The 20,220-nt window shown below is 56.5% G+C and overlaps 90 non-coding genes and 2 pseudogenes across 90 annotated transcripts; all 92 read right to left on the bottom strand.

The window, feature by feature from the left end:
- Positions 1-182: 182 nt before the first annotated feature.
- On the bottom strand, positions 183-299 carry LOC141121282 (5S ribosomal RNA; annotated as a pseudogene).
- Positions 300-399: 100 nt separating this feature from the next.
- Positions 400-516, bottom strand: LOC141121280 (5S ribosomal RNA). Its single transcript, XR_012240391.1, has one exon. It is a non-coding gene; the product is annotated as a 5S ribosomal RNA (ribosomal RNA).
- A 98-nt stretch (positions 517-614) lies between these two features.
- On the bottom strand, positions 615-733 carry LOC141121271 (5S ribosomal RNA). Its single transcript, XR_012240383.1, has one exon. It is a non-coding gene; the product is annotated as a 5S ribosomal RNA (ribosomal RNA).
- A 98-nt stretch (positions 734-831) lies between these two features.
- LOC141121277 (5S ribosomal RNA) lies at positions 832-949 on the bottom strand. The gene has a single exon (XR_012240388.1). It is a non-coding gene; the product is annotated as a 5S ribosomal RNA (ribosomal RNA).
- Positions 950-1,048: 99 nt separating this feature from the next.
- On the bottom strand, positions 1,049-1,167 carry LOC141121292 (5S ribosomal RNA). The gene has a single exon (XR_012240401.1). It is a non-coding gene; the product is annotated as a 5S ribosomal RNA (ribosomal RNA).
- A 99-nt stretch (positions 1,168-1,266) lies between these two features.
- Positions 1,267-1,385, bottom strand: LOC141121281 (5S ribosomal RNA; annotated as a pseudogene).
- A 101-nt stretch (positions 1,386-1,486) lies between these two features.
- On the bottom strand, positions 1,487-1,605 carry LOC141121303 (5S ribosomal RNA). The gene has a single exon (XR_012240412.1). It is a non-coding gene; the product is annotated as a 5S ribosomal RNA (ribosomal RNA).
- A 101-nt stretch (positions 1,606-1,706) lies between these two features.
- On the bottom strand, positions 1,707-1,824 carry LOC141121272 (5S ribosomal RNA). Its single transcript, XR_012240384.1, has one exon. It is a non-coding gene; the product is annotated as a 5S ribosomal RNA (ribosomal RNA).
- Positions 1,825-1,923: 99 nt separating this feature from the next.
- Positions 1,924-2,042, bottom strand: LOC141121042 (5S ribosomal RNA). Its single transcript, XR_012240165.1, has one exon. It is a non-coding gene; the product is annotated as a 5S ribosomal RNA (ribosomal RNA).
- A 99-nt stretch (positions 2,043-2,141) lies between these two features.
- Positions 2,142-2,260, bottom strand: LOC141121054 (5S ribosomal RNA). The gene has a single exon (XR_012240176.1). It is a non-coding gene; the product is annotated as a 5S ribosomal RNA (ribosomal RNA).
- Positions 2,261-2,360: 100 nt separating this feature from the next.
- LOC141121273 (5S ribosomal RNA) lies at positions 2,361-2,478 on the bottom strand. The gene has a single exon (XR_012240385.1). It is a non-coding gene; the product is annotated as a 5S ribosomal RNA (ribosomal RNA).
- A 99-nt stretch (positions 2,479-2,577) lies between these two features.
- On the bottom strand, positions 2,578-2,696 carry LOC141121065 (5S ribosomal RNA). Its single transcript, XR_012240187.1, has one exon. It is a non-coding gene; the product is annotated as a 5S ribosomal RNA (ribosomal RNA).
- Positions 2,697-2,794: 98 nt separating this feature from the next.
- Positions 2,795-2,913, bottom strand: LOC141121077 (5S ribosomal RNA). The gene has a single exon (XR_012240198.1). It is a non-coding gene; the product is annotated as a 5S ribosomal RNA (ribosomal RNA).
- A 99-nt stretch (positions 2,914-3,012) lies between these two features.
- LOC141121267 (5S ribosomal RNA) lies at positions 3,013-3,132 on the bottom strand. Its single transcript, XR_012240379.1, has one exon. It is a non-coding gene; the product is annotated as a 5S ribosomal RNA (ribosomal RNA).
- A 100-nt stretch (positions 3,133-3,232) lies between these two features.
- LOC141121090 (5S ribosomal RNA) lies at positions 3,233-3,351 on the bottom strand. Its single transcript, XR_012240209.1, has one exon. It is a non-coding gene; the product is annotated as a 5S ribosomal RNA (ribosomal RNA).
- A 99-nt stretch (positions 3,352-3,450) lies between these two features.
- Positions 3,451-3,569, bottom strand: LOC141121102 (5S ribosomal RNA). Its single transcript, XR_012240220.1, has one exon. It is a non-coding gene; the product is annotated as a 5S ribosomal RNA (ribosomal RNA).
- Positions 3,570-3,666: 97 nt separating this feature from the next.
- LOC141121113 (5S ribosomal RNA) lies at positions 3,667-3,785 on the bottom strand. The gene has a single exon (XR_012240231.1). It is a non-coding gene; the product is annotated as a 5S ribosomal RNA (ribosomal RNA).
- A 100-nt stretch (positions 3,786-3,885) lies between these two features.
- Positions 3,886-4,003, bottom strand: LOC141121274 (5S ribosomal RNA). Its single transcript, XR_012240386.1, has one exon. It is a non-coding gene; the product is annotated as a 5S ribosomal RNA (ribosomal RNA).
- Positions 4,004-4,103: 100 nt separating this feature from the next.
- LOC141121125 (5S ribosomal RNA) lies at positions 4,104-4,222 on the bottom strand. The gene has a single exon (XR_012240242.1). It is a non-coding gene; the product is annotated as a 5S ribosomal RNA (ribosomal RNA).
- A 100-nt stretch (positions 4,223-4,322) lies between these two features.
- LOC141121137 (5S ribosomal RNA) lies at positions 4,323-4,441 on the bottom strand. Its single transcript, XR_012240253.1, has one exon. It is a non-coding gene; the product is annotated as a 5S ribosomal RNA (ribosomal RNA).
- Positions 4,442-4,539: 98 nt separating this feature from the next.
- Positions 4,540-4,657, bottom strand: LOC141121279 (5S ribosomal RNA). The gene has a single exon (XR_012240390.1). It is a non-coding gene; the product is annotated as a 5S ribosomal RNA (ribosomal RNA).
- Positions 4,658-4,756: 99 nt separating this feature from the next.
- Positions 4,757-4,875, bottom strand: LOC141121155 (5S ribosomal RNA). The gene has a single exon (XR_012240271.1). It is a non-coding gene; the product is annotated as a 5S ribosomal RNA (ribosomal RNA).
- A 100-nt stretch (positions 4,876-4,975) lies between these two features.
- Positions 4,976-5,094, bottom strand: LOC141121148 (5S ribosomal RNA). The gene has a single exon (XR_012240265.1). It is a non-coding gene; the product is annotated as a 5S ribosomal RNA (ribosomal RNA).
- A 100-nt stretch (positions 5,095-5,194) lies between these two features.
- On the bottom strand, positions 5,195-5,313 carry LOC141121161 (5S ribosomal RNA). Its single transcript, XR_012240277.1, has one exon. It is a non-coding gene; the product is annotated as a 5S ribosomal RNA (ribosomal RNA).
- A 98-nt stretch (positions 5,314-5,411) lies between these two features.
- On the bottom strand, positions 5,412-5,530 carry LOC141121172 (5S ribosomal RNA). Its single transcript, XR_012240288.1, has one exon. It is a non-coding gene; the product is annotated as a 5S ribosomal RNA (ribosomal RNA).
- Positions 5,531-5,630: 100 nt separating this feature from the next.
- LOC141121183 (5S ribosomal RNA) lies at positions 5,631-5,749 on the bottom strand. Its single transcript, XR_012240299.1, has one exon. It is a non-coding gene; the product is annotated as a 5S ribosomal RNA (ribosomal RNA).
- A 100-nt stretch (positions 5,750-5,849) lies between these two features.
- Positions 5,850-5,968, bottom strand: LOC141121195 (5S ribosomal RNA). The gene has a single exon (XR_012240311.1). It is a non-coding gene; the product is annotated as a 5S ribosomal RNA (ribosomal RNA).
- A 99-nt stretch (positions 5,969-6,067) lies between these two features.
- Positions 6,068-6,186, bottom strand: LOC141121207 (5S ribosomal RNA). The gene has a single exon (XR_012240322.1). It is a non-coding gene; the product is annotated as a 5S ribosomal RNA (ribosomal RNA).
- Positions 6,187-6,282: 96 nt separating this feature from the next.
- LOC141121219 (5S ribosomal RNA) lies at positions 6,283-6,401 on the bottom strand. The gene has a single exon (XR_012240333.1). It is a non-coding gene; the product is annotated as a 5S ribosomal RNA (ribosomal RNA).
- Positions 6,402-6,501: 100 nt separating this feature from the next.
- On the bottom strand, positions 6,502-6,620 carry LOC141121230 (5S ribosomal RNA). The gene has a single exon (XR_012240344.1). It is a non-coding gene; the product is annotated as a 5S ribosomal RNA (ribosomal RNA).
- Positions 6,621-6,718: 98 nt separating this feature from the next.
- LOC141121242 (5S ribosomal RNA) lies at positions 6,719-6,837 on the bottom strand. Its single transcript, XR_012240355.1, has one exon. It is a non-coding gene; the product is annotated as a 5S ribosomal RNA (ribosomal RNA).
- A 99-nt stretch (positions 6,838-6,936) lies between these two features.
- Positions 6,937-7,055, bottom strand: LOC141121253 (5S ribosomal RNA). The gene has a single exon (XR_012240366.1). It is a non-coding gene; the product is annotated as a 5S ribosomal RNA (ribosomal RNA).
- Positions 7,056-7,154: 99 nt separating this feature from the next.
- Positions 7,155-7,273, bottom strand: LOC141121265 (5S ribosomal RNA). The gene has a single exon (XR_012240377.1). It is a non-coding gene; the product is annotated as a 5S ribosomal RNA (ribosomal RNA).
- A 99-nt stretch (positions 7,274-7,372) lies between these two features.
- Positions 7,373-7,491, bottom strand: LOC141121278 (5S ribosomal RNA). Its single transcript, XR_012240389.1, has one exon. It is a non-coding gene; the product is annotated as a 5S ribosomal RNA (ribosomal RNA).
- A 97-nt stretch (positions 7,492-7,588) lies between these two features.
- On the bottom strand, positions 7,589-7,707 carry LOC141121283 (5S ribosomal RNA). Its single transcript, XR_012240392.1, has one exon. It is a non-coding gene; the product is annotated as a 5S ribosomal RNA (ribosomal RNA).
- A 100-nt stretch (positions 7,708-7,807) lies between these two features.
- On the bottom strand, positions 7,808-7,926 carry LOC141121284 (5S ribosomal RNA). Its single transcript, XR_012240393.1, has one exon. It is a non-coding gene; the product is annotated as a 5S ribosomal RNA (ribosomal RNA).
- Positions 7,927-8,025: 99 nt separating this feature from the next.
- Positions 8,026-8,144, bottom strand: LOC141121285 (5S ribosomal RNA). Its single transcript, XR_012240394.1, has one exon. It is a non-coding gene; the product is annotated as a 5S ribosomal RNA (ribosomal RNA).
- A 99-nt stretch (positions 8,145-8,243) lies between these two features.
- LOC141121276 (5S ribosomal RNA) lies at positions 8,244-8,361 on the bottom strand. The gene has a single exon (XR_012240387.1). It is a non-coding gene; the product is annotated as a 5S ribosomal RNA (ribosomal RNA).
- A 98-nt stretch (positions 8,362-8,459) lies between these two features.
- On the bottom strand, positions 8,460-8,578 carry LOC141121286 (5S ribosomal RNA). Its single transcript, XR_012240395.1, has one exon. It is a non-coding gene; the product is annotated as a 5S ribosomal RNA (ribosomal RNA).
- Positions 8,579-8,677: 99 nt separating this feature from the next.
- LOC141121287 (5S ribosomal RNA) lies at positions 8,678-8,796 on the bottom strand. Its single transcript, XR_012240396.1, has one exon. It is a non-coding gene; the product is annotated as a 5S ribosomal RNA (ribosomal RNA).
- Positions 8,797-8,895: 99 nt separating this feature from the next.
- LOC141121288 (5S ribosomal RNA) lies at positions 8,896-9,014 on the bottom strand. The gene has a single exon (XR_012240397.1). It is a non-coding gene; the product is annotated as a 5S ribosomal RNA (ribosomal RNA).
- Positions 9,015-9,114: 100 nt separating this feature from the next.
- On the bottom strand, positions 9,115-9,233 carry LOC141121289 (5S ribosomal RNA). The gene has a single exon (XR_012240398.1). It is a non-coding gene; the product is annotated as a 5S ribosomal RNA (ribosomal RNA).
- Positions 9,234-9,331: 98 nt separating this feature from the next.
- Positions 9,332-9,450, bottom strand: LOC141121290 (5S ribosomal RNA). The gene has a single exon (XR_012240399.1). It is a non-coding gene; the product is annotated as a 5S ribosomal RNA (ribosomal RNA).
- Positions 9,451-9,550: 100 nt separating this feature from the next.
- On the bottom strand, positions 9,551-9,669 carry LOC141121291 (5S ribosomal RNA). Its single transcript, XR_012240400.1, has one exon. It is a non-coding gene; the product is annotated as a 5S ribosomal RNA (ribosomal RNA).
- Positions 9,670-9,769: 100 nt separating this feature from the next.
- LOC141121293 (5S ribosomal RNA) lies at positions 9,770-9,888 on the bottom strand. Its single transcript, XR_012240402.1, has one exon. It is a non-coding gene; the product is annotated as a 5S ribosomal RNA (ribosomal RNA).
- Positions 9,889-9,987: 99 nt separating this feature from the next.
- Positions 9,988-10,106, bottom strand: LOC141121294 (5S ribosomal RNA). Its single transcript, XR_012240403.1, has one exon. It is a non-coding gene; the product is annotated as a 5S ribosomal RNA (ribosomal RNA).
- Positions 10,107-10,203: 97 nt separating this feature from the next.
- Positions 10,204-10,322, bottom strand: LOC141121295 (5S ribosomal RNA). The gene has a single exon (XR_012240404.1). It is a non-coding gene; the product is annotated as a 5S ribosomal RNA (ribosomal RNA).
- A 99-nt stretch (positions 10,323-10,421) lies between these two features.
- LOC141121296 (5S ribosomal RNA) lies at positions 10,422-10,540 on the bottom strand. Its single transcript, XR_012240405.1, has one exon. It is a non-coding gene; the product is annotated as a 5S ribosomal RNA (ribosomal RNA).
- Positions 10,541-10,640: 100 nt separating this feature from the next.
- On the bottom strand, positions 10,641-10,759 carry LOC141121297 (5S ribosomal RNA). Its single transcript, XR_012240406.1, has one exon. It is a non-coding gene; the product is annotated as a 5S ribosomal RNA (ribosomal RNA).
- Positions 10,760-10,858: 99 nt separating this feature from the next.
- LOC141121298 (5S ribosomal RNA) lies at positions 10,859-10,977 on the bottom strand. The gene has a single exon (XR_012240407.1). It is a non-coding gene; the product is annotated as a 5S ribosomal RNA (ribosomal RNA).
- Positions 10,978-11,076: 99 nt separating this feature from the next.
- On the bottom strand, positions 11,077-11,195 carry LOC141121299 (5S ribosomal RNA). The gene has a single exon (XR_012240408.1). It is a non-coding gene; the product is annotated as a 5S ribosomal RNA (ribosomal RNA).
- A 100-nt stretch (positions 11,196-11,295) lies between these two features.
- On the bottom strand, positions 11,296-11,414 carry LOC141121300 (5S ribosomal RNA). The gene has a single exon (XR_012240409.1). It is a non-coding gene; the product is annotated as a 5S ribosomal RNA (ribosomal RNA).
- A 100-nt stretch (positions 11,415-11,514) lies between these two features.
- Positions 11,515-11,633, bottom strand: LOC141121301 (5S ribosomal RNA). The gene has a single exon (XR_012240410.1). It is a non-coding gene; the product is annotated as a 5S ribosomal RNA (ribosomal RNA).
- Positions 11,634-11,732: 99 nt separating this feature from the next.
- Positions 11,733-11,851, bottom strand: LOC141121302 (5S ribosomal RNA). The gene has a single exon (XR_012240411.1). It is a non-coding gene; the product is annotated as a 5S ribosomal RNA (ribosomal RNA).
- Positions 11,852-11,950: 99 nt separating this feature from the next.
- LOC141121304 (5S ribosomal RNA) lies at positions 11,951-12,069 on the bottom strand. The gene has a single exon (XR_012240413.1). It is a non-coding gene; the product is annotated as a 5S ribosomal RNA (ribosomal RNA).
- A 99-nt stretch (positions 12,070-12,168) lies between these two features.
- On the bottom strand, positions 12,169-12,287 carry LOC141121305 (5S ribosomal RNA). The gene has a single exon (XR_012240414.1). It is a non-coding gene; the product is annotated as a 5S ribosomal RNA (ribosomal RNA).
- A 100-nt stretch (positions 12,288-12,387) lies between these two features.
- LOC141121306 (5S ribosomal RNA) lies at positions 12,388-12,506 on the bottom strand. Its single transcript, XR_012240415.1, has one exon. It is a non-coding gene; the product is annotated as a 5S ribosomal RNA (ribosomal RNA).
- Positions 12,507-12,606: 100 nt separating this feature from the next.
- Positions 12,607-12,725, bottom strand: LOC141121307 (5S ribosomal RNA). The gene has a single exon (XR_012240416.1). It is a non-coding gene; the product is annotated as a 5S ribosomal RNA (ribosomal RNA).
- A 99-nt stretch (positions 12,726-12,824) lies between these two features.
- On the bottom strand, positions 12,825-12,943 carry LOC141121308 (5S ribosomal RNA). Its single transcript, XR_012240417.1, has one exon. It is a non-coding gene; the product is annotated as a 5S ribosomal RNA (ribosomal RNA).
- A 100-nt stretch (positions 12,944-13,043) lies between these two features.
- Positions 13,044-13,162, bottom strand: LOC141121037 (5S ribosomal RNA). Its single transcript, XR_012240160.1, has one exon. It is a non-coding gene; the product is annotated as a 5S ribosomal RNA (ribosomal RNA).
- A 100-nt stretch (positions 13,163-13,262) lies between these two features.
- LOC141121038 (5S ribosomal RNA) lies at positions 13,263-13,381 on the bottom strand. The gene has a single exon (XR_012240161.1). It is a non-coding gene; the product is annotated as a 5S ribosomal RNA (ribosomal RNA).
- Positions 13,382-13,480: 99 nt separating this feature from the next.
- Positions 13,481-13,599, bottom strand: LOC141121039 (5S ribosomal RNA). The gene has a single exon (XR_012240162.1). It is a non-coding gene; the product is annotated as a 5S ribosomal RNA (ribosomal RNA).
- A 100-nt stretch (positions 13,600-13,699) lies between these two features.
- On the bottom strand, positions 13,700-13,818 carry LOC141121040 (5S ribosomal RNA). Its single transcript, XR_012240163.1, has one exon. It is a non-coding gene; the product is annotated as a 5S ribosomal RNA (ribosomal RNA).
- A 100-nt stretch (positions 13,819-13,918) lies between these two features.
- Positions 13,919-14,037, bottom strand: LOC141121041 (5S ribosomal RNA). The gene has a single exon (XR_012240164.1). It is a non-coding gene; the product is annotated as a 5S ribosomal RNA (ribosomal RNA).
- Positions 14,038-14,136: 99 nt separating this feature from the next.
- LOC141121043 (5S ribosomal RNA) lies at positions 14,137-14,255 on the bottom strand. Its single transcript, XR_012240166.1, has one exon. It is a non-coding gene; the product is annotated as a 5S ribosomal RNA (ribosomal RNA).
- Positions 14,256-14,353: 98 nt separating this feature from the next.
- LOC141121044 (5S ribosomal RNA) lies at positions 14,354-14,472 on the bottom strand. The gene has a single exon (XR_012240167.1). It is a non-coding gene; the product is annotated as a 5S ribosomal RNA (ribosomal RNA).
- Positions 14,473-14,571: 99 nt separating this feature from the next.
- Positions 14,572-14,690, bottom strand: LOC141121045 (5S ribosomal RNA). The gene has a single exon (XR_012240168.1). It is a non-coding gene; the product is annotated as a 5S ribosomal RNA (ribosomal RNA).
- A 100-nt stretch (positions 14,691-14,790) lies between these two features.
- LOC141121046 (5S ribosomal RNA) lies at positions 14,791-14,909 on the bottom strand. Its single transcript, XR_012240169.1, has one exon. It is a non-coding gene; the product is annotated as a 5S ribosomal RNA (ribosomal RNA).
- Positions 14,910-15,009: 100 nt separating this feature from the next.
- LOC141121047 (5S ribosomal RNA) lies at positions 15,010-15,128 on the bottom strand. Its single transcript, XR_012240170.1, has one exon. It is a non-coding gene; the product is annotated as a 5S ribosomal RNA (ribosomal RNA).
- A 99-nt stretch (positions 15,129-15,227) lies between these two features.
- Positions 15,228-15,346, bottom strand: LOC141121048 (5S ribosomal RNA). Its single transcript, XR_012240171.1, has one exon. It is a non-coding gene; the product is annotated as a 5S ribosomal RNA (ribosomal RNA).
- A 100-nt stretch (positions 15,347-15,446) lies between these two features.
- On the bottom strand, positions 15,447-15,565 carry LOC141121049 (5S ribosomal RNA). The gene has a single exon (XR_012240172.1). It is a non-coding gene; the product is annotated as a 5S ribosomal RNA (ribosomal RNA).
- Positions 15,566-15,665: 100 nt separating this feature from the next.
- On the bottom strand, positions 15,666-15,784 carry LOC141121050 (5S ribosomal RNA). Its single transcript, XR_012240173.1, has one exon. It is a non-coding gene; the product is annotated as a 5S ribosomal RNA (ribosomal RNA).
- A 99-nt stretch (positions 15,785-15,883) lies between these two features.
- Positions 15,884-16,002, bottom strand: LOC141121051 (5S ribosomal RNA). The gene has a single exon (XR_012240174.1). It is a non-coding gene; the product is annotated as a 5S ribosomal RNA (ribosomal RNA).
- A 100-nt stretch (positions 16,003-16,102) lies between these two features.
- Positions 16,103-16,221, bottom strand: LOC141121053 (5S ribosomal RNA). The gene has a single exon (XR_012240175.1). It is a non-coding gene; the product is annotated as a 5S ribosomal RNA (ribosomal RNA).
- Positions 16,222-16,321: 100 nt separating this feature from the next.
- Positions 16,322-16,440, bottom strand: LOC141121055 (5S ribosomal RNA). The gene has a single exon (XR_012240177.1). It is a non-coding gene; the product is annotated as a 5S ribosomal RNA (ribosomal RNA).
- Positions 16,441-16,539: 99 nt separating this feature from the next.
- Positions 16,540-16,658, bottom strand: LOC141121056 (5S ribosomal RNA). Its single transcript, XR_012240178.1, has one exon. It is a non-coding gene; the product is annotated as a 5S ribosomal RNA (ribosomal RNA).
- Positions 16,659-16,756: 98 nt separating this feature from the next.
- Positions 16,757-16,875, bottom strand: LOC141121057 (5S ribosomal RNA). The gene has a single exon (XR_012240179.1). It is a non-coding gene; the product is annotated as a 5S ribosomal RNA (ribosomal RNA).
- Positions 16,876-16,974: 99 nt separating this feature from the next.
- Positions 16,975-17,093, bottom strand: LOC141121058 (5S ribosomal RNA). Its single transcript, XR_012240180.1, has one exon. It is a non-coding gene; the product is annotated as a 5S ribosomal RNA (ribosomal RNA).
- A 100-nt stretch (positions 17,094-17,193) lies between these two features.
- On the bottom strand, positions 17,194-17,312 carry LOC141121059 (5S ribosomal RNA). The gene has a single exon (XR_012240181.1). It is a non-coding gene; the product is annotated as a 5S ribosomal RNA (ribosomal RNA).
- Positions 17,313-17,412: 100 nt separating this feature from the next.
- On the bottom strand, positions 17,413-17,531 carry LOC141121060 (5S ribosomal RNA). Its single transcript, XR_012240182.1, has one exon. It is a non-coding gene; the product is annotated as a 5S ribosomal RNA (ribosomal RNA).
- A 99-nt stretch (positions 17,532-17,630) lies between these two features.
- Positions 17,631-17,749, bottom strand: LOC141121061 (5S ribosomal RNA). The gene has a single exon (XR_012240183.1). It is a non-coding gene; the product is annotated as a 5S ribosomal RNA (ribosomal RNA).
- Positions 17,750-17,847: 98 nt separating this feature from the next.
- On the bottom strand, positions 17,848-17,966 carry LOC141121062 (5S ribosomal RNA). The gene has a single exon (XR_012240184.1). It is a non-coding gene; the product is annotated as a 5S ribosomal RNA (ribosomal RNA).
- A 99-nt stretch (positions 17,967-18,065) lies between these two features.
- Positions 18,066-18,184, bottom strand: LOC141121063 (5S ribosomal RNA). The gene has a single exon (XR_012240185.1). It is a non-coding gene; the product is annotated as a 5S ribosomal RNA (ribosomal RNA).
- A 100-nt stretch (positions 18,185-18,284) lies between these two features.
- On the bottom strand, positions 18,285-18,403 carry LOC141121064 (5S ribosomal RNA). The gene has a single exon (XR_012240186.1). It is a non-coding gene; the product is annotated as a 5S ribosomal RNA (ribosomal RNA).
- A 100-nt stretch (positions 18,404-18,503) lies between these two features.
- Positions 18,504-18,622, bottom strand: LOC141121066 (5S ribosomal RNA). Its single transcript, XR_012240188.1, has one exon. It is a non-coding gene; the product is annotated as a 5S ribosomal RNA (ribosomal RNA).
- Positions 18,623-18,721: 99 nt separating this feature from the next.
- LOC141121067 (5S ribosomal RNA) lies at positions 18,722-18,840 on the bottom strand. The gene has a single exon (XR_012240189.1). It is a non-coding gene; the product is annotated as a 5S ribosomal RNA (ribosomal RNA).
- A 100-nt stretch (positions 18,841-18,940) lies between these two features.
- LOC141121069 (5S ribosomal RNA) lies at positions 18,941-19,059 on the bottom strand. The gene has a single exon (XR_012240190.1). It is a non-coding gene; the product is annotated as a 5S ribosomal RNA (ribosomal RNA).
- A 100-nt stretch (positions 19,060-19,159) lies between these two features.
- LOC141121070 (5S ribosomal RNA) lies at positions 19,160-19,278 on the bottom strand. The gene has a single exon (XR_012240191.1). It is a non-coding gene; the product is annotated as a 5S ribosomal RNA (ribosomal RNA).
- A 99-nt stretch (positions 19,279-19,377) lies between these two features.
- Positions 19,378-19,496, bottom strand: LOC141121071 (5S ribosomal RNA). The gene has a single exon (XR_012240192.1). It is a non-coding gene; the product is annotated as a 5S ribosomal RNA (ribosomal RNA).
- Positions 19,497-19,594: 98 nt separating this feature from the next.
- LOC141121072 (5S ribosomal RNA) lies at positions 19,595-19,713 on the bottom strand. The gene has a single exon (XR_012240193.1). It is a non-coding gene; the product is annotated as a 5S ribosomal RNA (ribosomal RNA).
- A 99-nt stretch (positions 19,714-19,812) lies between these two features.
- LOC141121073 (5S ribosomal RNA) lies at positions 19,813-19,931 on the bottom strand. Its single transcript, XR_012240194.1, has one exon. It is a non-coding gene; the product is annotated as a 5S ribosomal RNA (ribosomal RNA).
- Positions 19,932-20,031: 100 nt separating this feature from the next.
- Positions 20,032-20,150, bottom strand: LOC141121074 (5S ribosomal RNA). Its single transcript, XR_012240195.1, has one exon. It is a non-coding gene; the product is annotated as a 5S ribosomal RNA (ribosomal RNA).
- Positions 20,151-20,220: the final 70 nt, after the last annotated feature.

The raw sequence follows: 20,220 nt of genomic DNA on the forward strand, positions 1-20,220 counted from the left end.
AACCCAGGGAACAGGCCGACCCTGCTTAGCCTCCGAGATCAGACGAGATCGGGCGCTTTTCAGGGTGATGTGGCCGTAGGCGATCTCTAACGGCAACGCTCAACCCTCTTGACCTTGGCGGCGCCAAGATGGGAAACGAGGAAAAAAAACAGGGCAAGTCCCAGAACGCCCCCCAAAAAAGAAGCCTACGGCACCTGGTATTCCAGGCGGTCTCCATCCAGGTACTAACCAGGCCCGACCCTGCTTAGCCTCCGAGATCAGACGAGATCGGGCGCTTTCAGGGTGATGTGGCCGTAGGCGATCTCTAACGGCACGCTCAACCCTCTTGACCTTGGCGGCGCCAAGATGGGAAACGAGGAAAAAAAACAGGGCAAGTCCAGAACTCCCCCAAAAAAAAGAAGCCTACGGCACCTGTATTCCCAGGCGGTCTCCCATCCAGGTACTAACCAGGCCCGACCCTGCTTAGCCTCCGAGATCAGACGAGATCGGGCGCTTTCAGGGTGATGTGCCGTAGGCGATCTCTTACGCACGCTCAACCCTCTTGACTTTGGCGGCGCCAAGATGGGAAACGAGGAAAAAAAACAGGGCAAGTCCAGAAATCCAAGAAAAAAAGAAGCCTACGGCACCTGGTATTCCCAGGCGGTCTCCCATCCAGGTACTAACCAGGCCCGACCCTGCTTAGCCTCCGAGATCAGACGAGATCGGGCGCTTTCAGGGTGATGTGGCCGTAGGCGATCTCTAACGGCACGCTCAACCCTCTTGACCTTGGCGGCGCCAAGATGGGAAACGAGGAAAAAAACAGGGCAAGTCCAGAACGCCCCAAAAAAAAGAAGCCTACGGCACCTGGTATTCCCAGGCGGTCTCCCATCCAGGTACTAACCAGGCCCGACCTGCTTAGCCTCCGAGATCAGACGAGATCGGGCGCTTTCAGGGTGATGTGGCCGTAGGCGATCTCTAACGGCACGCTCAACCTCTTGACCTTGGCGGCGCCAAGATGGGAAACGAGGAAAAAAAACAGGGCAAGTCCAGAACTCCCCCAAAAAAAAGAAGCCTACGGCACCTGGTATTCCCAGGCGGTCTCCCATCCAGGTACTAACCAGGCCCGACCCTGCTTAGCCTCCGAGATCAGACGAGATCGGGCGCTTTCAGGGTGATGTGGCCGTAGGCGATCTCTTACGGCACGCTCAACCCTCTTGACTTTGGCGGCGCCAAGATGGGAAACGAGGAAAAAAAACAGGGCAAGTCCAGAAATCCAAGAAAAAAAGAAGCCTACGGGCACCTGGTATTCCCAGGCGGTCTCCATCCAGGTACTAACCAGGCCCGACCCTGCTTAGCCTCCGAGATCAGACGAGATCGGGCGCTTTCAGGGTGATGTGGCCGTAGGCGATCTCTAACGGCAACGCTCAACCCTCTTGACTTTGGCGGCAGCCAAGATGGGAAACGAGGAAAAAAAACAGGGCAAGTCCAGAACTCCAAGAAAAAAAGAAGCCTACGGCACCTGGTATTCCCAGGCGGTCTCCCATCCAGGTACTAACCAGGCCCGACCCTGCTTAGCCTCCGAGATCAGACGAGATCGGGCGCTTTCAGGGTGATGTGGCCGTAGGCGATCTCTTACGGCACGCTCAACCCTCTTGACTTTGGCGGCGCCAAGATGGGAAACGAGGAAAAAAAACAGGGCAAGTCCAGAACTCCCCCAAAAAAAAAGAAGCCTACGGCACCTGGTATTCCCAGGCGGTCTCCATCCAGGTACTAACCAGGCCCGACCCTGCTTAGCCTCCGAGATCAGACGAGATCGGGCGCTTTCAGGGTGATGTGGCCGTAGGCGATCTCTTACGGCACGCTCAACCCTCTTGACTTTGGCGGCGCCAAGATGGGAAACGAGGAAAAAAAACAGGGCAAGTCCAGAAATCCAAGAAAAAAAGAAGCCTACGGCACCTGGTATTCCCAGGCGGTCTCCCATCCAGGTACTAACCAGGCCCGACCCTGCTTAGCCTCCGAGATCAGACGAGATCGGGCGCTTTCAGGGTGATGTGGCCGTAGGCGATCTCTAACGGCACGCTCAACCCTCTTGACCTTGGCGGCGCCAAGATGGGAAACGAGGAAAAAAAACAGGGCAAGTCCAGAACGCCCCCCAAAAAAGAAGCCTACGGCACCTGGTATTCCCAGGCGGTCTCCCATCCAGGTACTAACCAGGCCCGACCCTGCTTAGCCTCCGAGATCAGACGAGATCGGGCGCTTTCAGGGTGATGTGGCCGTAGGCGATCTCTAACGGCACGCTCAACCCTCTTGACCTTGGCGGCGCCAAGATGGGAAACGAGGAAAAAAAACAGGGCAAGTCCAGAACTCCCCCAAAAAAAAGAAGCCTACGGCACCTGGTATTCCAGGCGGTCTCCCATCCAGGTACTAACCAGGCCCGACCCTGCTTAGCCTCCGAGATCAGACGAGATCGGGCGCTTTCAGGGTGATGTGGCCGTAGGCGATCTCTTACGGCACGCTCAACCCTCTTGACTTTGGCGGCGCCAAGATGGGAAACGAGGAAAAAAAACAGGGCAAGTCCAGAAATCCAAGAAAAAAAGAAGCCTACGGCACCTGGTATTCCCAGGCGGTCTCCCATCCAGGTACTAACCAGGCCCGACCCTGCTTAGCCTCCGAGATCAGACGAGATCGGGCGCTTTCAGGGTGATGTGGCCGTAGGCGATCTCTTACGGCACGCTCAACCCTCTTGACTTTGGCGGCACCAAGATGGGAAACGAGGAAAAAAACAGGGCAAGTCCAGAACTCCAAGAAAAAAAGAAGCCTACGGCACCTGGTATTCCCAGGCGGTCTCCCATCCAGGTACTAACCAGGCCCGACCCTGCTTAGCCTCCGAGATCAGACGAGATCGGGCGCTTTCAGGGTGATGTGGCCGTAGGCGATCTCTTACGGCACGCTCAACCCTCTTGACCTTGGCGGCGCCAAGATGGGAAACGAGGAAAAAAAACAGGGCAAGTCCAGAAATCCAAGAAAAAAAGAAGCCTACGGCACCTGGTATTCCCAGGCGGTCTCCCATCCAGGTACTAACCAGGCCCGACCCTGCTTAGCCTCCGAGATCAGACGAGATCGGGGCGCTTTCAGGGTGATGTGGCCGTAGGCGATCTCTAACGGCACGCTCAACCCTCTTGACCTTGGCGGCGCCAAGATGGGAAACGAGGAAAAAAAAACAGGGCAAGTCAGAACGCCCCCCAAAAAAAGAAGCCTACGGCACCTGGTATTCCCAGGCGGTCTCCCATCCAGGTACTAACCAGGCCCGACCCTGCTTAGCCTCCGAGATCAGACGAGATCGGGCGCTTTCAGGGTGATGTGGCCGTAGGCGATCTCTAACGGCACGCTCAACCCTCTTGACCTTGGCGGCGCCAAGATGGGAAACGAGGAAAAAAAACAGGGCAAGTCCAGAACTCCCCAAAAAAAAGAAGCCTACGGCACCTGGTATTCCCAGGCGGTCTCCCATCCAGGTACTAACCAGGCCCGACCCTGCTTAGCCTCCGAGATCAGACGAGATCGGGCGCTTTCAGGGTGATGTGGCCGTAGGCGATCTCTTACGGCACGCTCAACCCTCTTGACTTGGCGCGCCAAGATGGGAAACGAGGAAAAAAAACAGGGCAAGTCCAGAAATCCAAGAAAAAAAGAAGCCTACGGCACCTGGTATTCCCAGGCGGTCTCCCATCCAGGTACTAACCAGGCCCGACCCTGCTTAGCCTCCGAGATCAGACGAGATCGGGCGCTTTCAGGGTGATGTGGCCGTAGGCGATCTCTAACGGCACGCTCAACCCTCTTGACCTTGGCGGCGCCAAGATGGGAAACGAGGAAAAAAAACAGGGCAAGTCCAGAACGCCCCCCAAAAAAAGAAGCCTACGGCACCTGGTATTCCAGGCGGTCTCCCATCCAGGTACTAACCAGGCCCGACCCTGCTTAGCCTCCGAGATCAGACGAGATCGGGCGCTTTCAGGGTGATGTGGCCGTAGGCGATCTCTAACGGCACGCTCAACCCTCTTGACCTTGGCGGCGCCAAGATGGGAAACGAGGAAAAAAAACAGGGCAAGTCCAGAACTCCCCCAAAAAAAAGAAGCCTACGGCACCTGGTATTCCCAGGCGGTCTCCCATCCAGGTACTAACCAGGCCCGACCCTGCTTAGCCTCCGAGATCAGACGAGATCGGGCGCTTTCAGGGTGATGTGGCCGTAGGCGATCTCTTACGGCACGCTCAACCCTCTTGACTTTGGCGGCGCCAAGATGGGAAACGAGGAAAAAAAAACAGGGCAAGTCCAGAAATCCAAGAAAAAAAGAAGCCTACGGCACCTGGTATTCCCAGGCGGTCTCCCATCCAGGTACTAACCAGGCCCGACCCTGCTTAGCCTCCGAGATCAGACGAGATCGGGCGCTTTCAGGGTGATGTGGCCGTAGGCGATCTCTTACGGCACGCTCAACCCTCTTGACTTTGGCGGCACCAAGATGGGAAACGAGGAAAAAAACAGGGCAAGTCCAGAACTCCAAGAAAAAAAGAAGCCTACGGCACCTGGTATTCCCAGGCGGTCTCCCATCCAGGTACTAACCAGGCCCGACCTGCTTAGCCTCCGAGATCAGACGAGATCGGGCGCTTTCAGGGTGATGTGGCCGTAGGCGATCTCTTACGGCACGCTCAACCCTCTTGACTTTGGCGGCGCCAAGATGGGAAACGAGGAAAAAAAACAGGGCAAGTCCAGAAATCCAAGAAAAAAAGAAGCCTACGGCACCTGGTATTCCCAGGCGGTCTCCCATCCAGGTACTAACCAGGCCCGACCCTGCTTAGCCTCCGAGATCAGATGAGATCGGGCGCTTTCAGGGTGATGTGGCCGTAGGCGATCTCTAACGGCACGCTCAACCCTCTTGACCTTGGCGGCGCCAAGATGGGAAACGAGGAAAAAAAACAGGGCAAGTCCAGAACGCCCCCCAAAAAAAGAAGCCTACGGCACCTGGTATTCCCAGGCGGTCTCCCATCCAGGTACTAACCAGGCCCGACCCTGCTTAGCCTCCGAGATCAGACGAGATCGGGCGCTTTCAGGGTGATGTGGCCGTAGGCGATCTCTAACGGCACGCTCAACCCTCTTGACCTTGGCGGCGCCAAGATGGGAAACGAGGAAAAAAAACAGGGCAAGTCCAGAACTCCCCCAAAAAAAAGAAGCCTACGGCACCTGGTATTCCCAGGCGGTCTCCCATCCAGGTACTAACCAGGCCCGACCCTGCTTAGCCTCCGAGATCAGACGAGATCGGGCGCTTTCAGGGTGATGTGGCCGTAGGCGATCTCTTACGGCACGCTCAACCCTCTTGACTTTGCGGCGCCAAGATGGGAAACGAGGAAAAAAAACAGGGCAAGTCCAGAAATCCAAGAAAAAAAGAAGCCTACGGCACCTGGTATTCCCAGGCGGTCTCCCATCCAGGTACTAACCAGGCCCGACCCTGCTTAGCCTCCGAGATCAGACGAGATCGGGCGCTTTCAGGGTGATGTGGCCGTAGGCGATCTCTAACGGCACGCTCAACCCTCTTGACCTTGGCGGCGCCAAGATGGGAAACGAGGAAAAAAAACAGGGCAAGTCCAGAACGCCCCCCAAAAAAAGAAGCCTACGGCACCTGGTATTCCCAGGCGGTCTCCCATCCAGGTACTAACCAGGCCCGACCCTGCTTAGCCTCCGAGATCAGACGAGATCGGGCGCTTTCAGGGTGATGTGGCCGTAGGCGATCTCTAACGGCACGCTCAACCCTCTTGACCTTGGCGGCGCCAAGATGGGAAACGAGGAAAAAAAACAGGGCAAGTCCAGAACTCCCCCAAAAAAAAGAAGCCTACGGCACCTGGTATTCCCAGGCGGTCTCCCATCCAGGTACTAACCAGGCCCGACCCTGCTTAGCCTCCGAGATCAGACGAGATCGGGCGCTTTCAGGGTGATGTGGCCGTAGGCGATCTCTTACGGCACGCTCAACCCTCTTGACTTTGGCGGCGCCAAGATGGGAAACGAGGAAAAAAAACAGGGCAAGTCCAGAAATCCAAGAAAAAAAGAAGCCTACGGCACCTGGTATTCCCAGGCGGTCTCCCATCCAGGTACTAACCAGGCCCGACCCTGCTTAGCCTCCGAGATCAGACGAGATCGGGCGCTTTCAGGGTGATGTGGCCGTAGGCGATCTCTTACGGCACGCTCAACCCTCTTGACTTGGCGGCACCAAGATGGGAAACGAGGAAAAAAACAGGGCAAGTCCAGAACTCCAAGAAAAAAGAAGCCTACGGCACCTGGTATTCCCAGGCGGTCTCCCATCCAGGTACTAACCAGGCCCGACCCTGCTTAGCCTCCGAGATCAGACGAGATCGGGCGCTTTCAGGGTGATGTGGCCGTAGGCGATCTCTTACGGCACGCTCAACCCTCTTGACTTTGGCGGCGCCAAGATGGGAAACGAGGAAAAAAAACAGGGCAAGTCCAGAACTCCCCCAAAAAAAAGAAGCCTACGGCACCTGGTATTCCCAGGCGGTCTCCCATCCAGGTACTAACCAGGCCCGACCCTGCTTAGCCTCCGAGATCAGACGAGATCGGGCGCTTTCAGGGTGATGTGGCCGTAGGCGATCTCTTACGGCACGCTCAACCCTCTTGACTTTGCGGCGCCAAGATGGGAAACGAGGAAAAAAAACAGGGCAAGTCCAGAAATCCAAGAAAAAAAGAAGCCTACGGCACCTGGTATTCCCAGGCGGTCTCCCATCCAGGTACTAACCAGGCCCGACCCTGCTTAGCCTCCGAGATCAGACGAGATCGGGCGCTTTCAGGGTGATGTGGCCGTAGGCGATCTCTAACGGCACGCTCAACCCTCTTGACCTTGGCGGCGCCAAGATGGGAAACGAGGAAAAAAACAGGGCAAGTCCAGAACGCCCCCCAAAAAAAGAAGCCTACGGCACCTGGTATTCCCAGGCGGTCTCCCATCCAGGTACTAACCAGGCCCGACCCTGCTTAGCCTCCGAGATCAGACGAGATCGGGCGCTTTCAGGGTGATGTGGCCGTAGGCGATCTCTAACGGCACGCTCAACCCTCTTGACCTTGGCGGCGCCAAGATGGGAAACGAGGAAAAAAAACAGGGCAAGTCCAGAACTCCCCCAAAAAAAGAAGCCTACGGCACCTGGTATTCCCAGGCGGTCTCCCATCCAGGTACTAACCAGGCCCGACCCTGCTTAGCCTCCGAGATCAGACGAGATCGGGCGCTTTCAGGGTGATGTGGCCGTAGGCGATCTCTTACGGCACGCTCAACCCTCTTGACTTTGGCGGCGCCAAGATGGGAAACGAGGAAAAAAAACAGGGCAAGTCCAGAAATCCAAGAAAAAAAGAAGCCTACGGCACCTGGTATTCCCAGGCGGTCTCCCATCCAGGTACTAACCAGGCCCGACCCTGCTTAGCCTCCGAGATCAGACGAGATCGGGCGCTTTCAGGGTGATGTGGCCGTAGGCGATCTCTTACGGCACGCTCAACCCTCTTGACTTTGGCGGCACCAAGATGGGAAACGAGGAAAAAAACAGGGCAAGTCAGAACTCCAAGAAAAAAAGAAGCCTACGGCACCTGGTATTCCCAGGCGGTCTCCCATCCAGGTACTAACCAGGCCCGACCCTGCTTAGCCTCCGAGATCAGACGAGATCGGGCGCTTTCAGGGTGATGTGGCCGTAGGCGATCTCTAACGGCACGCTCAACCCTCTTGACCTTGGCGGCGCCAAGATGGGAAACGAGGAAAAAAAACAGGGCAAGTCCAGAACGCCCCCCAAAAAAAGAAGCCTACGGCACCTGGTATTCCCAGGCGGTCTCCCATCCAGGTACTAACCAGGCCCGACCCTGCTTAGCCTCCGAGATCAGACGAGATCGGGCGCTTTCAGGGTGATGTGGCCGTAGGCGATCTCTAACGGCACGCTCAACCCTCTTGACCTTGGCGGCGCCAAGATGGGAAACGAGGAAAAAAAACAGGGCAAGTCCAGAACTCCCCCAAAAAAAGAAGCCTACGGCACCTGGTATTCCCAGGCGGTCTCCCATCCAGGTACTAACCAGGCCCGACCCTGCTTAGCCTCCGAGATCAGACGAGATCGGGCGCTTTCAGGGTGATGTGGCCGTAGGCGATCTCTTACGGCACGCTCAACCCTCTTGACTTTGGCGGCGCCAAGATGGGAAACGAGGAAAAAAAACAGGGCAAGTCCAGAAATCCAAGAAAAAAAGAAGCCTACGGCACCTGGTATTCCAGGCGGTCTCCCATCCAGGTACTAACCAGGCCCGACCCTGCTTAGCCTCCGAGATCAGACGAGATCGGGCGCTTTCAGGGTGATGTGGCCGTAGGCGATCTCTTACGGCACGCTCAACCCTCTTGACTTTGGCGGCACCAAGATGGGAAACGAGGAAAAAAACAGGGCAAGTCCAGAACTCCAAGAAAAAAAGAAGCCTACGGCACCTGGTATTCCCAGGCGGTCTCCCATCCAGGTACTAACCAGGCCCGACCCTGCTTAGCCTCCGAGATCAGACGAGATCGGGCGCTTTCAGGGTGATGTGGCCGTAGGCGATCTCTTACGGCACGCTCAACCCTCTTGACTTTGGCGGCGCCAAGATGGGAAACGAGGAAAAAAAAACAGGGCAAGTCCAGAAATCCAAGAAAAAAGAAGCCTACGGCACCTGGTATTCCCAGGCGGTCTCCCATCCAGGTACTAACCAGGCCCGACCCTGCTTAGCCTCCGAGATCAGACGAGATCGGGCGCTTTCAGGGTGATGTGGCCGTAGGCGATCTCTAACGGCACGCTCAACCCTCTTGACCTTGGCGGCGCCAAGATGGGAAACGAGGAAAAAAAACAGGGCAAGTCCAGAACGCCCCCAAAAAAAGAAGCCTACGGCACCTGGTATTCCCAGGCGGTCTCCCATCCAGGTACTAACCAGGCCCGACCCTGCTTAGCCTCCGAGATCAGACGAGATCGGGCGCTTTCAGGGTGATGTGGCCGTAGGCGATCTCTAACGGCACGCTCAACCCTCTTGACCTTGGCGGCGCCAAGATGGGAAACGAGGAAAAAAAACAGGGCAAGTCCAGAACTCCCCCAAAAAAAAGAAGCCTACGGCACCTGGTATTCCCAGGCGGTCTCCCATCCAGGTACTAACCAGGCCCGACCCTGCTTAGCCTCCGAGATCAGACGAGATCGGGCGCTTTCAGGGTGATGTGGCCGTAGGCGATCTCTTACGGCACGCTCAACCCTCTTGACTTTGGCGGCGCCAAGATGGGAAACGAGAAAAAAAACAGGGCAAGTCCAGAAATCCAAGAAAAAAAGAAGCCTACGGCACCTGGTATTCCCAGGCGGTCTCCCATCCAGGTACTAACCAGGCCCGACCCTGCTTAGCCTCCGAGATCAGACGAGATCGGGCGCTTTCAGGGTGATGTGGCCGTAGGCGATCTCTAACGGCACGCTCAACCCTCTTGACCTTGGCGGCGCCAAGATGGGAAACGAGGAAAAAAAACAGGGCAAGTCCAGAACGCCCCCCAAAAAAAGAAGCCTACGGCACCTGGTATTCCCAGGCGGTCTCCCATCCAGGTACTAACCAGGCCCGACCCTGCTTAGCCTCCGAGATCAGACGAGATCGGGCGCTTTCAGGGTGATGTGGCCGTAGGCGATCTCTAACGGCACGCTCAACCCTCTTGACCTTGGCGGCGCCAAGATGGGAAACGAGGAAAAAAAACAGGGCAAGTCCAGAACTCCCCCAAAAAAAAGAAGCCTACGGCACCTGGTATTCCCAGGCGGTCTCCCATCCAGGTACTAACCAGGCCCGACCCTGCTTAGCCTCCGAGATCAGACGAGATCGGGCGCTTTCAGGGTGATGTGGCCGTAGGCGATCTCTTACGGCACGCTCAACCCTCTTGACTTTGGCGGCGCCAAGATGGGAAACGAGGAAAAAAAACAGGGCAAGTCCAGAAATCCAAGAAAAAAAGAAGCCTACGGCACCTGGTATTCCCAGGCGGTCTCCCATCCAGGTACTAACCAGGCCCGACCCTGCTTAGCCTCCGAGATCAGACGAGATCGGGCGCTTTCAGGGTGATGTGGCCGTAGGCGATCTCTAACGGCACGCTCAACCCTCTTGACTTGGCGGCACCAAGATGGGAAACGAAGAAAAAAACAGGGCAAGTCCAGAACTCCAAGAAAAAAAGAAGCCTACGGCACCTGGTATTCCCAGGCGGTCTCCCATCCAGGTACTAACCAGGCCCGACCCTGCTTAGCCTCCGAGATCAGACGAGATCGGGCGCTTTCAGGGTGATGTGGCCGTAGGCGATCTCTTACGGCACGCTCAACCCTCTTGACTTTGGCGGCGCCAAGATGGGAAACGAGGAAAAAAAACAGGGCAAGTCCAGAAATCCAAGAAAAAAAGAAGCCTACGGCACCTGGTATTCCCAGGCGGTCTCCCATCCAGGTACTAACCAGGCCCGACCCTGCTTAGCCTCCGAGATCAGACGAGATCGGGCGCTTTCAGGGTGATGTGGCCGTAGGCGATCTCTAACGGCACGCTCAACCCTCTTGACCTTGGCGGCGCCAAGATGGGAAACGAGGAAAAAAAACAGGGCAAGTCCAGAACGCCCCCCAAAAAAAGAAGCCTACGGCACCTGGTATTCCCAGGCGGTCTCCCATCCAGGTACTAACCAGGCCCGACCCTGCTTAGCCTCCGAGATCAGACGAGATCGGGCGCTTTCAGGGTGATGTGGCCGTAGGCGATCTCTAACGGCAACGCTCAACCCTCTTGACCTTGGCGGCGCCAAGATGGGAAACGAGGAAAAAAAACAGGGCAAGTCCAGAACTCCCCAAAAAAAGAAGCCTACGGCACCTGGTATTCCCAGGCGGTCTCCCATCCAGGTACTAACCAGGCCCGACCCTGCTTAGCCTCCGAGATCAGACGAGATCGGGCGCTTTCAGGGTGATGTGGCCGTAGGCGATCTCTTACGGCACGCTCAACCCTCTTGACTTTGGCGGCGCCAAGATGGGAAACGAGGAAAAAAAACAGGGCAAGTCCAGAAATCCAAGAAAAAAAGAAGCCTACGGCACCTGGTATTCCCAGGCGGTCTCCCATCCAGGTACTAACCAGGCCCGACCCTGCTTAGCCTCCGAGATCAGACGAGATCGGGCGCTTTCAGGGTGATGTGGCCGTAGGCGATCTCTAACGGCACGCTCAACCCTCTTGACCTTGGCGGCGCCAAGATGGGAAACGAGGAAAAAAAACAGGGCAAGTCCAGAACGCCCCCCAAAAAAAGAAGCCTACGGCACCTGGTATTCCCAGGCGGTCTCCCATCCAGGTACTAACCAGGCCCGACCCTGCTTAGCCTCCGAGATCAGACGAGATCGGGCGCTTTCAGGGTGATGTGGCCGTAGGCGATCTCTAACGGCACGCTCAACCCTCTTGACCTTGGCGGCGCCAAGATGGGAAACGAGGAAAAAAAACAGGGCAAGTCCAGAACTCCCCCAAAAAAAAGAAGCCTACGGCACCTGGTATTCCCAGGCGGTCTCCCATCCAGGTACTAACCAGGCCCGACCCTGCTTAGCCTCCGAGATCAGACGAGATCGGGCGCTTTCAGGGTGATGTGGCCGTAGGCGATCTCTTACGGCACGCTCAACCCTCTTGACTTTGGCGGCGCCAAGATGGGAAACGAGGAAAAAAAACAGGGCAAGTCCAGAAATCCAAGAAAAAAAGAAGCCTACGGCACCTGGTATTCCCAGGCGGTCTCCCATCCAGGTACTAACCAGGCCCGACCCTGCTTAGCCTCCGAGATCAGACGAGATCGGGCGCTTTCAGGGTGATGTGGCCGTAGGCGATCTCTTACGGCACGCTCAACCCTCTTGACTTTGGCGGCACCAAGATGGGAAACGAGGAAAAAAAACAGGGCAAGTCCAGAACTCCAAGAAAAAAAGAAGCCTACGGCACCTGGTATTCCCAGGCGGTCTCCCATCCAGGTACTAACCAGGCCCGACCCTGCTTAGCCTCCGAGATCAGACGAGATCGGGCGCTTTCAGGGTGATGTGGCCGTAGGCGATCTCTTACGGCACGCTCAACCCTCTTGACTTTGGCGGCGCCAAGATGGGAAACGAGGAAAAAAAACAGGGCAAGTCCAGAAATCCAAGAAAAAAAGAAGCCTACGGCACCTGGTATTCCCAGGCGGTCTCCCATCCAGGTACTAACCAGGCCCGACCCTGCTTAGCCTCCGAGATCAGACGAGATCGGGCGCTTTCAGGGTGATGTGGCCGTAGGCGATCTCTAACGGCACGCTCAACCCTCTTGACCTTGGCGGCGCCAAGATGGGAAACGAGGAAAAAAAACAGGGCAAGTCCAGAACGCCCCCCAAAAAAAGAAGCCTACGGCACCTGGTATTCCCAGGCGGTCTCCCATCCAGGTACTAACCAGGCCCGACCCTGCTTAGCCTCCGAGATCAGACGAGATCGGGCGCTTTCAGGGTGATGTGGCCGTAGGCGATCTCTAACGGCACGCTCAACCCTCTTGACCTTGGCGGCGCCAAGATGGGAAACGAGGAAAAAAAACAGGGCAAGTCCAGAACTCCACCAAAAAAAAGAAGCCTACGGCACCTGGTATTCCCAGGCGGTCTCCCATCCAGGTACTAACCAGGCCCGACCCTGCTTAGCCTCCGAGATCAGACGAGATCGGGCGCTTTCAGGGTGATGTGGCCGTAGGCGATCTCTTACGGCACGCTCAACCCTCTTGACTTTGGCGGCGCCAAGATGGGAAACGAGGAAAAAAAACAGGGCAAGTCCAGAAATCCAAGAAAAAAAGAAGCCTACGGCACCTGGTATTCCCAGGCGGTCTCCCATCCAGGTACTAACCAGGCCCGACCCTGCTTAGCCTCCGAGATCAGACGAGATCGGGCGCTTTCAGGGTGATGTGGCCGTAGGCGATCTCTAACGGCACGCTCAACCCTCTTGACCTTGGCGGCGCCAAGATGGGAAACGAGGAAAAAAAACAGGGCAAGTCCAGAACGCCCCCCAAAAAAAGAAGCCTACGGCACCTGGTATTCCCAGGCGGTCTCCCATCCAGGTACTAACCAGGCCCGACCCTGCTTAGCCTCCGAGATCAGACGAGATCGGGCGCTTTCAGGGTGATGTGGCCGTAGGCGATCTCTAACGGCACGCTCAACCCTCTTGACCTTGGCGGCGCCAAGATGGGAAACGAGGAAAAAAAACAGGGCAAGTCCAGAACTCCCCCAAAAAAAAGAAGCCTACGGCACCTGGTATTCCCAGGCGGTCTCCCATCCAGGTACTAACCAGGCCCGACCCTGCTTAGCCTCCGAGATCAGACGAGATCGGGCGCTTTCAGGGTGATGTGGCCGTAGGCGATCTCTTACGGCACGCTCAACCCTCTTGACTTTGGCGGCGCCAAGATGGGAAACGAGGAAAAAAAACAGGGCAAGTCCAGAAATCCAAGAAAAAAAGAAGCCTACGGCACCTGGTATTCCCAGGCGGTCTCCCATCCAGGTACTAACCAGGCCCGACCCTGCTTAGCCTCCGAGATCAGACGAGATCGGGCGCTTTCAGGGTGATGTGGCCGTAGGCGATCTCTAACGGCACGCTCAACCCTCTTGACCTTGGCGGCGCCAAGATGGGAAACGAGGAAAAAAAACAGGGCAAGTCCAGAACGCCCCCCAAAAAAAGAAGCCTACGGCACCTGGTATTCCCAGGCGGTCTCCCATCCAGGTACTAACCAGGCCCGACCCTGCTTAGCCTCCGAGATCAGACGAGATCGGGCGCTTTCAGGGTGATGTGGCCGTAGGCGATCTCTAACGGCACGCTCAACCCTCTTGACCTTGGCGGCGCCAAGATGGGAAACGAGGAAAAAAAACAGGGCAAGTCCAGAACTCCCCCAAAAAAAAGAAGCCTACGGCACCTGGTATTCCCAGGCGGTCTCCCATCCAGGTACTAACCAGGCCCGACCCTGCTTAGCCTCCGAGATCAGACGAGATCGGGCGCTTTCAGGGTGATGTGGCCGTAGGCGATCTCTTACGGCACGCTCAACCCTCTTGACTTTGGCGGCGCCAAGATGGGAAACGAGGAAAAAAAACAGGGCAAGTCCAGAAATCCAAGAAAAAAAGAAGCCTACGGCACCTGGTATTCCCAGGCGGTCTCCCATCCAGGTACTAACCAGGCCCGACCCTGCTTAGCCTCCGAGATCAGACGAGATCGGGCGCTTTCAGGGTGATGTGGCCGTAGGCGATCTCTTACGGCACGCTCAACCCTCTTGACTTTGGCGGCACCAAGATGGGAAACGAGGAAAAAAACAGGGCAAGTCCAGAACTCCAAGAAAAAAAGAAGCCTACGGCACCTGGTATTCCCAGGCGGTCTCCCATCCAGGTACTAACCAGGCCCGACCCTGCTTAGCCTCCGAGATCAGACGAGATCGGGCGCTTTCAGGGTGATGTGGCCGTAGGCGATCTCTTACGGCACGCTCAACCCTCTTGACTTTGGCGGCGCCAAGATGGGAAACGAGGAAAAAAAACAGGGCAAGTCCAGAAATCCAAGAAAAAAAGAAGCCTACGGCACCTGGTATTCCCAGGCGGTCTCCCATCCAGGTACTAACCAGGCCCGACCCTGCTTAGCCTCCGAGATCAGACGAGATCGGGCGCTTTCAGGGTGATGTGGCCGTAGGCGATCTCTAACGGCACGCTCAACCCTCTTGACCTTGGCGGCGCCAAGATGGGAAACGAGGAAAAAAAACAGGGCAAGTCCAGAACGCCCCCCAAAAAAAGAAGCCTACGGCACCTGGTATTCCCAGGCGGTCTCCCATCCAGGTACTAACCAGGCCCGACCCTGCTTAGCCTCCGAGATCAGACGAGATCGGGCGCTTTCAGGGTGATGTGGCCGTAGGCGATCTCTAACGGCACGCTCAACCCTCTTGACCTTGGCGGCGCCAAGATGGGAAACGAGGAAAAAAAACAGGGCAAGTCCAGAACTCCCCCAAAAAAAAGAAGCCTACGGCACCTGGTATTCCCAGGCGGTCTCCCATCCAGGTACTAACCAGGCCCGACCCTGCTTAGCCTCCGAGATCAGACGAGATCGGGCGCTTTCAGGGTGATGTGGCCGTAGGCGATCTCTTACGGCACGCTCAACCCTCTTGACTTTGGCGGCGCCAAGATGGGAAACGAGGAAAAAAAACAGGGCAAGTCCAGAAATCCAAGAAAAAAAGAAGCCTACGGCACCTGGTATTCCCAGGCGGTCTCCCATCCAGGTACTAACCAGGCCCGACCCTGCTTAGCCTCCGAGATCAGACGAGATCGGGCGCTTTCAGGGTGATGTGGCCGTAGGCGATCTCTAACGGCACGCTCAACCCTCTTGACCTTGGCGGCGCCAAGATGGGAAACGAGGAAAAAAAACAGGGCAAGTCCAGAACGCCCCCCAAAAAAAGAAGCCTACGGCACCTGGTATTCCCAGGCGGTCTCCCATCCAGGTACTAACCAGGCCCGACCCTGCTTAGCCTCCGAGATCAGACGAGATCGGGCGCTTTCAGGGTGATGTGGCCGTAGGCGATCTCTAACGGCACGCTCAACCCTCTTGACCTTGGCGGCGCCAAGATGGGAAACGAGGAAAAAAAACAGGGCAAGTCCAGAACTCCCCCAAAAAAAAGAAGCCTACGGCACCTGGTATTCCCAGGCGGTCTCCCATCCAGGTACTAACCAGGCCCGACCCTGCTTAGCCTCCGAGATCAGACGAGATCGGGCGCTTTCAGGGTGATGTGGCCGTAGGCGATCTCTTACGGCACGCTCAACCCTCTTGACTTTGGCGGCGCCAAGATGGGAAACGAGGAAAAAAAACAGGGCAAGTCCAGAAATCCAAGAAAAAAAGAAGCCTACGGCACCTGGTATTCCCAGGCGGTCTCCCATCCAGGTACTAACCAGGCCCGACCCTGCTTAGCCTCCGAGATCAGACGAGATCGGGCGCTTTCAGGGTGATGTGGCCGTAGGCGATCTCTAACGGCACGCTCAACCCTCTTGACCTTGGCGGCGCCAAGATGGGAAACGAGGAAAAAAAACAGGGCAAGTCCAGAACGCCCCCCAAAAAAAGAAGCCTACGGCACCTGGTATTCCCAGGCGGTCTCCCATCCAGGTACTAACCAGGCCCGACCCTGCTTAGCCTCCGAGATCAGACGAGATCGGGCGCTTTCAGGGTGATGTGGCCGTAGGCGATCTCTAACGGCACGCTCAACCCTCTTGACCTTGGCGGCGCCAAGATGGGAAACGAGGAAAAAAAACAGGGCAAGTCCAGAACTCCCCCAAAAAAAAGAAGCCTACGGCACCTGGTATTCCCAGGCGGTCTCCCATCCAGGTACTAACCAGGCCCGACCCTGCTTAGCCTCCGAGATCAGACGAGATCGGGCGCTTTCAGGGTGATGTGGCCGTAGGCGATCTCTTACGGCACGCTCAACCCTCTTGACTTTGGCGGCGCCAAGATGGGAAACGAGGAAAAAAAACAGGGCAAGTCCAGAAATCCAAGAAAAAAAGAAGCCTACGGCACCTGGTATTCCCAGGCGGTCTCCCATCCAGGTACTAACCAGGCCCGACCCTGCTTAGCCTCCGAGATCAGACGAGATCGGGCGCTTTCAGGGTGATGTGGCCGTAGGCGATCTCTTACGGCACGCTCAACCCTCTTGACTTTGGCGGCACCAAGATGGGAAACGAGGAAAAAAACAGGGCAAGTCCAGAACTCCAAGAAAAAAAGAAGCCTACGGCACCTGGTATTCCCAGGCGGTCTCCCATCCAGGTACTAACCAGGCCCGACCCTGCTTAGCCTCCGAGATCAGACGAGATCGGGCGCTTTCAGGGTGATGTGGCCGTAGGCGATCTCTTACGGCACGCTCAACCCTCTTGACTTTGGCGGCGCCAAGATGGGAAACGAGGAAAAAAAACAGGGCAAGTCCAGAAATCCAAGAAAAAAAGAAGCCTACGGCACCTGGTATTCCCAGGCGGTCTCCCATCCAGGTACTAACCAGGCCCGACCCTGCTTAGCCTCCGAGATCAGACGAGATCGGGCGCTTTCAGGGTGATGTGGCCGTAGGCGATCTCTAACGGCACGCTCAACCCTCTTGACCTTGGCGGCGCCAAGATGGGAAACGAGGAAAAAAAACAGGGCAAGTCCAGAACGCCCCCCAAAAAAAGAAGCCTACGGCACCTGGTATTCCCAGGCGGTCTCCCATCCAGGTACTAACCAGGCCCGACCCTGCTTAGCCTCCGAGATCAGACGAGATCGGGCGCTTTCAGGGTGATGTGGCCGTAGGCGATCTCTAACGGCACGCTCAACCCTCTTGACCTTGGCGGCGCCAAGATGGGAAACGAGGAAAAAAAACAGGGCAAGTCCAGAACTCCCCCAAAAAAAAGAAGCCTACGGCACCTGGTATTCCCAGGCGGTCTCCCATCCAGGTACTAACCAGGCCCGACCCTGCTTAGCCTCCGAGATCAGACGAGATCGGGCGCTTTCAGGGTGATGTGGCCGTAGGCGATCTCTTACGGCACGCTCAACCCTCTTGACTTTGGCGGCGCCAAGATGGGAAACGAGGAAAAAAAACAGGGCAAGTCCAGAAATCCAAGAAAAAAAGAAGCCTACGGCACCTGGTATTCCCAGGCGGTCTCCCATCCAGGTACTAACCAGGCCCGACCCTGCTTAGCCTCCGAGATCAGACGAGATCGGGCGCTTTCAGGGTGATGTGGCCGTAGGCGATCTCTTACGGCACGCTCAACCCTCTTGACTTTGGCGGCACCAAGATGGGAAACGAGGAAAAAAACAGGGCAAGTCCAGAACTCCAAGAAAAAAAGAAGCCTACGGCACCTGGTATTCCCAGGCGGTCTCCCATCCAGGTACTAACCAGGCCCGACCCTGCTTAGCCTCCGAGATCAGACGAGATCGGGCGCTTTCAGGGTGATGTGGCCGTAGGCGATCTCTTACGGCACGCTCAACCCTCTTGACTTTGGCGGCGCCAAGATGGGAAACGAGGAAAAAAAACAGGGCAAGTCCAGAAATCCAAGAAAAAAAGAAGCCTACGGCACCTGGTATTCCCAGGCGGTCTCCCATCCAGGTACTAACCAGGCCCGACCCTGCTTAGCCTCCGAGATCAGACGAGATCGGGCGCTTTCAGGGTGATGTGGCCGTAGGCGATCTCTAACGGCACGCTCAACCCTCTTGACCTTGGCGGCGCCAAGATGGGAAACGAGGAAAAAAAACAGGGCAAGTCCAGAACGCCCCCCAAAAAAAGAAGCCTACGGCACCTGGTATTCCCAGGCGGTCTCCCATCCAGGTACTAACCAGGCCCGACCCTGCTTAGCCTCCGAGATCAGACGAGATCGGGCGCTTTCAGGGTGATGTGGCCGTAGGCGATCTCTAACGGCACGCTCAACCCTCTTGACCTTGGCGGCGCCAAGATGGGAAACGAGGAAAAAAAACAGGGCAAGTCCAGAACTCCCCCAAAAAAAAGAAGCCTACGGCACCTGGTATTCCCAGGCGGTCTCCCATCCAGGTACTAACCAGGCCCGACCCTGCTTAGCCTCCGAGATCAGACGAGATCGGGCGCTTTCAGGGTGATGTGGCCGTAGGCGATCTCTTACGGCACGCTCAACCCTCTTGACTTTGGCGGCGCCAAGATGGGAAACGAGGAAAAAAAACAGGGCAAGTCCAGAAATCCAAGAAAAAAAGAAGCCTACGGCACCTGGTATTCCCAGGCGGTCTCCCATCCAGGTACTAACCAGGCCCGACCCTGCTTAGCCTCCGAGATCAGACGAGATCGGGCGCTTTCAGGGTGATGTGGCCGTAGGCGATCTCTAACGGCACGCTCAACCCTCTTGACCTTGGCGGCGCCAAGATGGGAAACGAGGAAAAAAAACAGGGCAAGTCCAGAACGCCCCCCAAAAAAAGAAGCCTACGGCACCTGGTATTCCCAGGCGGTCTCCCATCCAGGTACTAACCAGGCCCGACCCTGCTTAGCCTCCGAGATCAGACGAGATCGGGCGCTTTCAGGGTGATGTGGCCGTAGGCGATCTCTAACGGCACGCTCAACCCTCTTGACCTTGGCGGCGCCAAGATGGGAAACGAGGAAAAAAAACAGGGCAAGTCCAGAACTCCCCCAAAAAAAAGAAGCCTACGGCACCTGGTATTCCCAGGCGGTCTCCCATCCAGGTACTAACCAGGCCCGACCCTGCTTAGCCTCCGAGATCAGACGAGATCGGGCGCTTTCAGGGTGATGTGGCCGTAGGCGATCTCTTACGGCACGCTCAACCCTCTTGACTTTGGCGGCGCCAAGATGGGAAACGAGGAAAAAAAACAGGGCAAGTCCAGAAATCCAAGAAAAAAAGAAGCCTACGGCACCTGGTATTCCCAGGCGGTCTCCCATCCAGGTACTAACCAGGCCCGACCCTGCTTAGCCTCCGAGATCAGACGAGATCGGGCGCTTTCAGGGTGATGTGGCCGTAGGCGAGCTCTTACGGCACGCTCAACCCTCTTGACTTTGGCGGCACCAAGATGGGAAACGAGGAAAAAAACAGGGCAAGTCCAGAACTCCAAGAAAAAAAGAAGCCTACGGCACCTGGTATTCCCAGGCGGTCTCCCATCCAGGTACTAACCAGGCCCGACCCTGCTTAGCCTCCGAGATCAGACGAGATCGGGCGCTTTCAGGGTGATGTGGCCGTAGGCGATCTCTTACGGCACGCTCAACCCTCTTGACTTTGGCGGCGCCAAGATGGGAAACGAGGAAAAAAAACAGGGCAAGTCCAGAAATCCAAGAAAAAAAGAAGCCTACGGCACCTGGTATTCCCAGGCGGTCTCCCATCCAGGTACTAACCAGGCCCGACCCTGCTTAGCCTCCGAGATCAGACGAGATCGGGCGCTTTCAGGGTGATGTGGCCGTAGGCGATCTCTAACGGCACGCTCAACCCTCTTGACCTTGGCGGCGCCAAGATGGGAAACGAGGAAAAAAAACAGGGCAAGTCCAGAACGCCCCCCAAAAAAAGAAGCCTACGGCACCTGGTATTCCCAGGCGGTCTCCCATCCAGGTACTAACCAGGCCCGACCCTGCTTAGCCTCCGAGATCAGACGAGATCGGGCGCTTTCAGGGTGATGTGGCCGTAGGCGATCTCTAACGGCACGCTCAACCCTCTTGACCTTGGCGGCGCCAAGATGGGAAACGAGGAAAAAAAACAG

This window comes from Aquarana catesbeiana, unplaced genomic scaffold (genome assembly GCF_042186555.1).
Source record: "Aquarana catesbeiana isolate 2022-GZ unplaced genomic scaffold, ASM4218655v1 unanchor104, whole genome shotgun sequence".
NCBI lineage: Eukaryota > Metazoa > Chordata > Amphibia > Anura > Ranidae > Aquarana > Aquarana catesbeiana.